The sequence below is a fragment of the Gossypium hirsutum genome, chromosome D06 (assembly GCF_007990345.1).
Source record: "Gossypium hirsutum isolate 1008001.06 chromosome D06, Gossypium_hirsutum_v2.1, whole genome shotgun sequence".
NCBI classification, from domain to species: Eukaryota; Viridiplantae; Streptophyta; class Magnoliopsida; order Malvales; family Malvaceae; genus Gossypium; species Gossypium hirsutum.
Genome location: NC_053442.1, coordinates 44,079,578 through 44,088,273, shown reverse-complemented (window position 1 = coordinate 44,088,273; position 8,696 = coordinate 44,079,578).

Genomic DNA, 8,696 nt, shown 5'->3' with positions numbered 1-8,696 from the left:
CTAAAAACTCATTTAATCTAATGCTCAACTAGGTTGATGGAACTGGACAACCTAATGCAAAGGAAAAGGCTAAAAGCACCCATTGAATGAGGAATGAGCCACAAGACCAAAAGTGTCCCAAACCCTCCATGTGATTACCCAAATAAGCCATCCAAATCTAACTTATAAAGAATTAATATTCAACCCCAAGACTCCTTCATATAACTGTTTAAACCCTTCCTCTTTTTAAGCTTTTTATTTCATGAACCTAGCTAAATTTAGCAAGCCATCAACTCCCTCTTCTTTTATTCAAGGGCTGACCACATGTGGAAAGAAAATAAAAACTTCCGAATCCCATTTTTATTCATCTTTCACTAGTATAAATAGACCCTCACTTTGTCATTCATTCATTACTCAATTCACTCATCCATCTCTCTCCATTTCTTCTCCCATTTGTTCTCTGTTTCTCTCTTCTTTCTTTCCCTATATTTCTCCTTCTCAAAATAGTGTTTGAAAGGTCTGAAAGCAACTCTATTTTGCCACATTGAGAGATTCTTAGCTTGGTTTTTTTGGCAAGAAAGGAATAGCACAGGAAAGGATCAAGCGAATTGTGCTACGGAGACTTACCAAAAACTGCTTAGAGTTTATTCTTTCCTTTAAATCTTTTTTCTTTTGCTCAATTTCATGAACAATGATTGCAGCTAAGTGTTTTGTTTTCAATAAAATCATGATTTCTTAACTTTTTTGGTGTTAGAATGATTTGCTTTCCATAGTTTAATTTATTTAATTTTGTTAAAGGTGTTTTGTGCTTTTGATCTATTTACTCGTGCAAGTAAAATCTTGATTGTGTTTCTTACGCATTATGAATGTAAAGAAATTACTGAATTAATTAATTTATCTAATCAAGGTTTCAATTAAATGAAAAAAATACTTGTACGGTGTATGTTTAGTCATTTATGGATTAATTTTGTAGTAATACCGAAATTGTTTTTACCTTACATAACCTTGTAAGATGTTTTGTTTATGAAATTATAAGTTTGTTAAACATAGAAATATACTAGATAAACTTAGTAATTAAATAAGTTTAACATTTTTACCCATTAATAAAGGTTAGTAAATAATCGAATTTCCATGAAATCTCCATAACATCTTTTAACAATGTTTAAATAAATCTGAGCTAGGAAAGAAGATTATTTTTACACATGCATGCTATTGTAGTTGACTTTTAAAAACTTGCATATTTTCTGTTTTAATTTATTTTTCTTACTTAGGTAATACTTAGTTGATTAAATTAGTTCATCAATCCCCTGTTACTTATTTGCATCAAATTTTAATCAATATTATTTTTCACAACCAATTTGTTTAAGTTTTAATTTTTCACAAAGAATTGCTTATACAGTCCCTATGGAGATGATACTCTATATTTATCACTTTATTACTTGTCAAAAATTGTGTACACTTGCACATTTATTCAAACTAAACACCTAAGAGAATGGTGGATCATAGGTTTGAGTTCATCCTCAATACTAAGCCGCCAATTAGGGCCCCATATCGGATGTCTCTGCAAAAGTTAGAAGAATTATAGAAAAAATTGAATGAGCTTTTATATGCCAGATTCATTAGACCATTTAAAGCCCCATTTGGCGCACCAATATTGTTTTTAGAGAAGCACGATGGGTTAATAAGATTGTGCATTGATTCTCAGACATTGAAGAAAATCACTGTGAAGAACATGTACTTGACTCACCTTATCGTAGATTTGTTTGATCAACTTGGTAGTGTGAGATGGTTGACCAAATTGGATTTACGATCGGGGTACAGCAAGTTAGAGTAGGCAAAAGGGATGAGCCAAAGACCGCCTGTGTGACTTGTTATGGTTCTTATGAATTTCTTGTAATACCCTTCGAACTGGTAAATGCTCCCACCACATTTTGCATCCTAATGAATACGATATTTCAACCCTTCCTAGATCATTTTTTGATTGTTTATCTTGACGATATTGTAGTGTATAATAAGTCAGTTGAGGAGCATGTGGAACATTTCCAGGAAGTATAGCGAACCCTGCGAGAAAATGAGTTGTATGTCAAAGAGGAGAAATGTTCATCCACTCAATGCGAGGTTGGTAGAACTAGAAAGAACATAGATTTTCCCCGACTTATTAGTTAAAATTTTCCCATTTAGTTATCCTTAACATACATTTTAGCATTTTTTTTGTTTAGTAAATTGCATTTTATAACTTAGTGAATCCTAGCCTATTTTATCCGTAATTTTTCTATCTTATTGCATTAATGTCACTGCATGAGTTAATTCCAAATTGATTCCAGAATTGTCGCCACACCTGACAGATGTCCGTAATGTCGCTGCATGAGTTAATTCCAAAATCACCACAGCACTTGACAGCTGTCCGGATAAGAACCAAAATTGCATGAGCTGTCCAATGTGGTATAACCAACCTGTACAAACAAGGATAGAATAATTTTAGGGAAAGGACACATGTATTGTGGGGAAGGACATAAAAGGTGGACATGAGAAAAAAAAGATCCTTCTTAAGTTTTTATCTCTCCATCACCATCTTCATCATTCGACCTTGGAGCTTGCGGGCATGGCAGCTTAAACCTCTCACGGGTAAGCCAAAGTGAAAACCAGATGCAGACTAGCTCTTAACAAGGAGACCTAAGTGTGCGACAAGAGGGACTAGAGAGATTCAGTCGAGTTGTCTAGGGATAGTATTCTCCTTTTGATTCTTTTGTATTTCTTTCTAAATACTAATGATTACTCTCTAATTTCTGATTGTATGGAAGTATTGATGAATTCTTGGTGAAATGTTATCTTATTTAATCTTGCTTTTATTGTTTAATCTTGAGGTTTGAAAGTTTTTTAACACGGAAGTATTATTGCAGTCACTAACACTGGAAAGTGCAGTGATAGTTTGAGCGAACAAGCATTACAATGAAAGTTGAGTGAGGATTAGAGGAATTTAGTCCACTTGTTCCTAATAGTGCCATACTACCATCATTAGAAGGTGAGGTTAATATGCCTGGTTAAGTCTGAGATTAAATAGAGGAGTAACGCTGAGTAAGATATACATTGAATTTTATTTCATCGACAATCAGCTATACCTTTATACCTTGTGAGCACTTAGTATTCTGCTGAAGATTCATGTTGGGGATCCTAGTTTATCATCATCATATTTTATCTTATTGTTTTAAAAGTTATTGCATTGGCAACTATCCTGACAATTCATCTTGTTTATATCCAGTTATTGTACCGACATTAATAGACAAAAGACACTCATCCCTATAGGATCGATATCCGACAGACTCACATCTGTCTACTATACTTGCATCGACACTGTACGCTTACACATTATTGCTGTGATGTTAAACAGCCGATCAAGTTTTTGGTGTCGTTGCTGGGGATGGTGTTTGTTTGATGTTTATTTTTGTTTTTTTGTGTTTCTGCACTTTATTTTCCTTATATCATATTTAGTATTCAATAACTATTTCTTTTTCTTTGTTGTTGTTTCTTTAACTTCATTTTAGGTGTTTTATGACCTGAAGAAATTTGGATTTTCTTGCCGCTTTTGATCTAGAAATTGAAAGGAATGTTCAAAATAATCTTCGAGAACAAAAAAATATGGATCTACCAATGAACAATGTAGCCATACCCCCGATGCAGCAGCAAAATGTTAATAACCCATTGTTGTCGCAAGATGCTCGCATACAAATTGGACTAAGCGAGATTTTGTAGTACCTATCTTGGATGATTTGCAACAATGAGTTGTTAAGCCAACAATCCAAGCTGGAAATTTTGAACTCAAGCTAGTAGTTTTTCACATGCTGAATTCTAATGGACAATATGCTGGACTGCCACATGAAGATGTAAGAGAACATCTTAAATCCTTTTTATTGATCTGTGCTTCCTTTAGTCAACAAGGTGTTCATGATGATGCAATTATTTCCTTATTCCTTATAGGAAAGAGCACGTGTTTGGTTTTTTGGACTACCTGTCGAATCAAATACTTCTTGGGATGCACTAGCAACATAATTTCTTTTGCGATTTAACCCGCTGACAATGAATGCTCGTCTTCGAAATGATATTACTAGCAACATATGTTGGACTGTACTTATAATGATGCTATTAGAATTCTTGAGAGAATTGCTCAGAATGATTATCAATACCTTGTCTCCAGAGCTGCACAAGAAAAAACTACTTCAAAAGTTATTTAATTGGATGCAATAACTGCACTAACTGCTCAAGTTTCTTCTCTCACAAACATTATTAAAAATATGCAAGGCACAAGTGGCGTTGCACCTATACAAGTCGCTCAGAAAGTTGATGTTCCTACTTTTTCTTGTGAGATTTGTAGTGACAACCATAGCTATGAAGATTGTTTACAACATGCAGAGAATACTTGTTATATTTGTAACATCCACAACAATTCTTATGGAAATTTTTACAAGAACTCTACACGCAACCAACTGTTTTGGGGAACTCAGAATACTGGATAAAATGCTGCAACATTCAGATATAGGAATACATCTACTCAGGGCAATTATAATCCTAGACAAGGAAATTACAATCAGCAGCAGTAGAACTATAATCAGCCCACTTAGATGCATCCACAACAATGCCAAACACATTCACACCAAAATCTGATGCAGCCACAACACTCTTTAATGCCAAATCAACATGTTCAAGGACATCGACAACAGCCGTACACTTAAGCTTCTACTTTTGACCCGTTAGCAACTCTTAAGGCGTTAATGGGAGAGCATATTACTTGCACGAAAGCTATCATCCAAGGGAATTCATCTTCAATTCAAGCATTGGTGGCACAGTTAGGACAACTTGCTTCAAATGTGAATACTCGACCACCAGGTTCATTACCTAGTGACACAGAAAATCCTAGTCCAAGGGGAAATTAACATCGTAAGGTTATCACTATTACGAGTGGTAAACAGACTAGCGAACCATTTATCGACTCTACTATAGCACCTTAAGATGCGAATGGAGTGATCACTGGTGAGAAGGTTGAATCTGAAGAATTTGTCAATACATCAGAGAAACAAGTTCCACAAATTGTAACTTATATGCCTATTGTCTGACTTTCGAAACTGTCGACGTAATCAAAGGTGTCGGCGCAAACAGATATATCCCTACCTTTACCTTTCCCACAAAGATTCAGGAATAATGAGCATGGCAAGCAGTATCAGCAGTTCCTAGACACACTAAAGCAACTGCAGATCAACATTCCTTTAGTAGATGCTCTGGTAGAAATTTCGAGTTATGAGAAATTTATGAAAAACCTCTTGTCGAATAAGAAAAAGCTCACTGATAGTGAAACTATTGCATTCACAAAAGGCTATAGTGCTATTTTGACGAGCAAGTTGCCCCCTAAATTGAAAGATCCTGGGAGCTTTACCATCTTATGTTCAATTGGCAATCATTATTTGGGTAAGGCTTTAATGCGACTTGGGAGCTAGCATTAACCTAATGCAACTATCTACTTTCAGAAAATTGGGAATTGGTCACATGAAATCTACTGTAGTGACATTACAACTCACCGATCGATCCTTGGCTGAACCTGAAGGGCAAATAAAAGGCGTCTTAGTTCATGTGGATAAGTTTATTTTTTTGGCTGATTTTATCATACTTGACTGCGAGGCAGACAAGGAGGTTCCCATAATCTTGGGACCATTTTTAGCCACCGGCCGAACTCTGATTGATGTGTATAAATGTGATCTAACCATGCAACTTAATGATAAGCAAGTCACCTCCAGTGTTTTTGAATCTGTTCAATGCAAGGACAAAGAAGAATTTCATATTGTTGATGTGGTAGATGATCTAATTGAGGATTAATTCAATGACCAAAGCACAACACTCTTTGAAGTGTTTGTAGTGACATCTGATGCTGAATTCTTACCCAATTGTGACAGCATGGTTGAAGCTCATAATCTTGAACTCAAGAATGGATGACAAATTGAATACTTAGACCTAGCCAATAGAACAACTCCAATTTTCAAACCATCTATTGAAGAAGCTCCTACTTTAGAATTGAAACCACTACCTCCTCATCTCAAATATGGCTTTCTAGGTTATCACAATACTCTCCTGGTTATTTTCTCTGCAATACTGGACGCAACTCAAGAAGAGAAATTGGTGCATATTCTCAAGCAACATAAACGAGCTATTGCTTAAAGTATTGCCAATATTCAAGGTATTAATCCTTCTTTTTGCATATACAAGATCAAGTTGGAAGATGAAGGCAAGCCATAAATTGAACATCAAAAAAGATTAAACGAGAAGATGAAAGAAGTTGTCAAGAAGAAAATCATAAAATGGCTTGATGGTAGATTTATTTACCCAATTTTTTATAGCAATTGGGAAAGTCTAATGTAATGCATGCGTAAAAAGAATGGCATCACTGTGGTTCGCAATGATAAGGATGAATTAATTCCTACAAGCATTCCCACGGGAAGGCGAGTTTATATTGATTATCGCAAATTAAATCCGGCCACAAAAAAAAGATCACTTCCTACTTTCTTTGATCGACCAAATGTTGGACTGGCTTGTTGAAAAAGCCAATTATTGCTTTTTAGACGGCTATTTTGGGTACAACCAAATTGCTATTGCACTGGAGGATCAAAAGAAAACAACATTCACCTGTCATTTTGGTACTTTCTCTTTTCGTCGTATGCGTTTTGGTCTTTGCAACGTACCAACCACATTTTAGAGGTGCATGATGGCAATATTCTTAGATATGATCGAAGGCTCTTTAAAGGTGTTTATGGATGATTTCTCAGTCTATGGGAATGATTTTGATCATTGCGTTGACAATTTGGATAAAGTATTGAAGCGATGTGAGGACACACATCTTGTCCTAAATTGGGAAAATTATCATTTCATGGCAACTGAAGGCATTGTGTTAAGACACCGCATCTCTAGTCAAGGCATTCAAGTAGACAAAGCTAAGATGGAAATCATTGAGAAATTACCTCCACCAAAAAATGTGAAAGGTATTCGTAGTTTTTTGGGACATGCGAGGTTTTATCGACGGTTTATTGGAGACTTTTCAAAAATTGCAAATCCATTATGCTTATTGCTAGAGTAGAATCGAAAATTCTTCTTTGATGATGCATGTTTGGATGCGTTTATTTAGTTAAAAAAGAAGCTAGTGAATGCACCTATTGTTGCTGCACCCGATTGGTCTTAACCTTTTGAAGTTATGTGTGATGCAAGTGACCTTTCTATGGGTGCAATGCTAGGATAATGACAGGGAAAAATATTTCACACCATCTATTATGTTAGCAAAACTCTTACAGAGGCTCAACTCAATTATACCACCATTGAGAAAGAATTGTTGGCTGTAGTATTTGCTTTCGACAAGTTTTGTTCCTATCTTGTTGACACTAAGGTTACCGTATTCATTGATCATTTGCGTTGAGATATCTCTTTGTGAAAAAGGATGCCAAAGCAAGATAAATACGCTAAATATTACTACTGCAAGAATTTGACATCGAGATAAAAGACCGTAAGGGTTCAGAAAATCAAGTTGTAGACCATCTATCTCGATTGAAAGTTGGCAGTGAAGATGGAAACATACTTCAAATTGTCGACACATTCCCATATGAGAAATTATTTACTATAGATGCAACCCTTTAGTATGCAGATTTTGTTAATCATCTGGTGTGTGCAAAACTCCCATTGGGTGTCACAAGCCATAAAAAAGAAATATTTCTTCGTGACATATTGAAGTATCATTGGAACGAGCCATATTTATTCAAGGTATACAATGACAACATTATTCGACGTTGTTCTCTAAAAGAGGAGATGCTTTCAATCCTAAAGCATTATTATGATGCTGCTTTTGGAGGTCATTTTGGAGGTATGAGAACTGCTGCTAAAGTTCTCCAATCAAGATTCTAGTGGCTGACAGTATTCAAAGACGCCCACAATTTTGAGAAATAATATGATAGGTGTCAGTGCACCGGTTCTATATCCTGAAGCAATGAAATGTTATAGCAGCCAATTATGGAGGTTAAATTTTTCAATGTTTGGGGTATGGATTTTATGAGACCATTTTTGAGTTCATTCAGAAATCTGTATATATTAGTACCTGTTGGCTACGTCTCGAAGTGGGTGGAAGCTGTTGCAGTCCTAAAGGATGATGCAAAAACATTGCTAAATTTTTTTCACAAGCATATACTCACCTGATTTGGCACACCAAAGGCATTGATTAGTGATTAGGGTACACACTTTCATTGCAACCAAGTGGCGACCGCACTGAAAAGATATAGAGTTAATCATATTATGGCTACTACTTATCATCCACAAACCAATGGACAAGCCGAAGTATCAAATTGACAAATTAAGAACATTCTTGATAAGGTTGTAAACCCTTTGAGCAAAGATTGGTCTTTCCAATTGGATGAAACTTTATGCGCATTACGGACAGCATACAAAACTCCTTTAGGGATGCCACCATATCAATTAGGTTTTGGGAAAGCATGTCACTTCCCAGTCGAACTGGAACACAAAGAAATGTGGACAATTAAGCAAGTGAACATGGATTATGAAGTAGCTAGAAAGAAAAAATTGTTGGATATCACTGAACTAAAGGATAATAGGAGAAATGCTTATGAAAATGTTGCAATTTACAAGGAAAAGACCAAACGATGGCATGAAAAGATTATTTTACAGCGATAATTTATCAC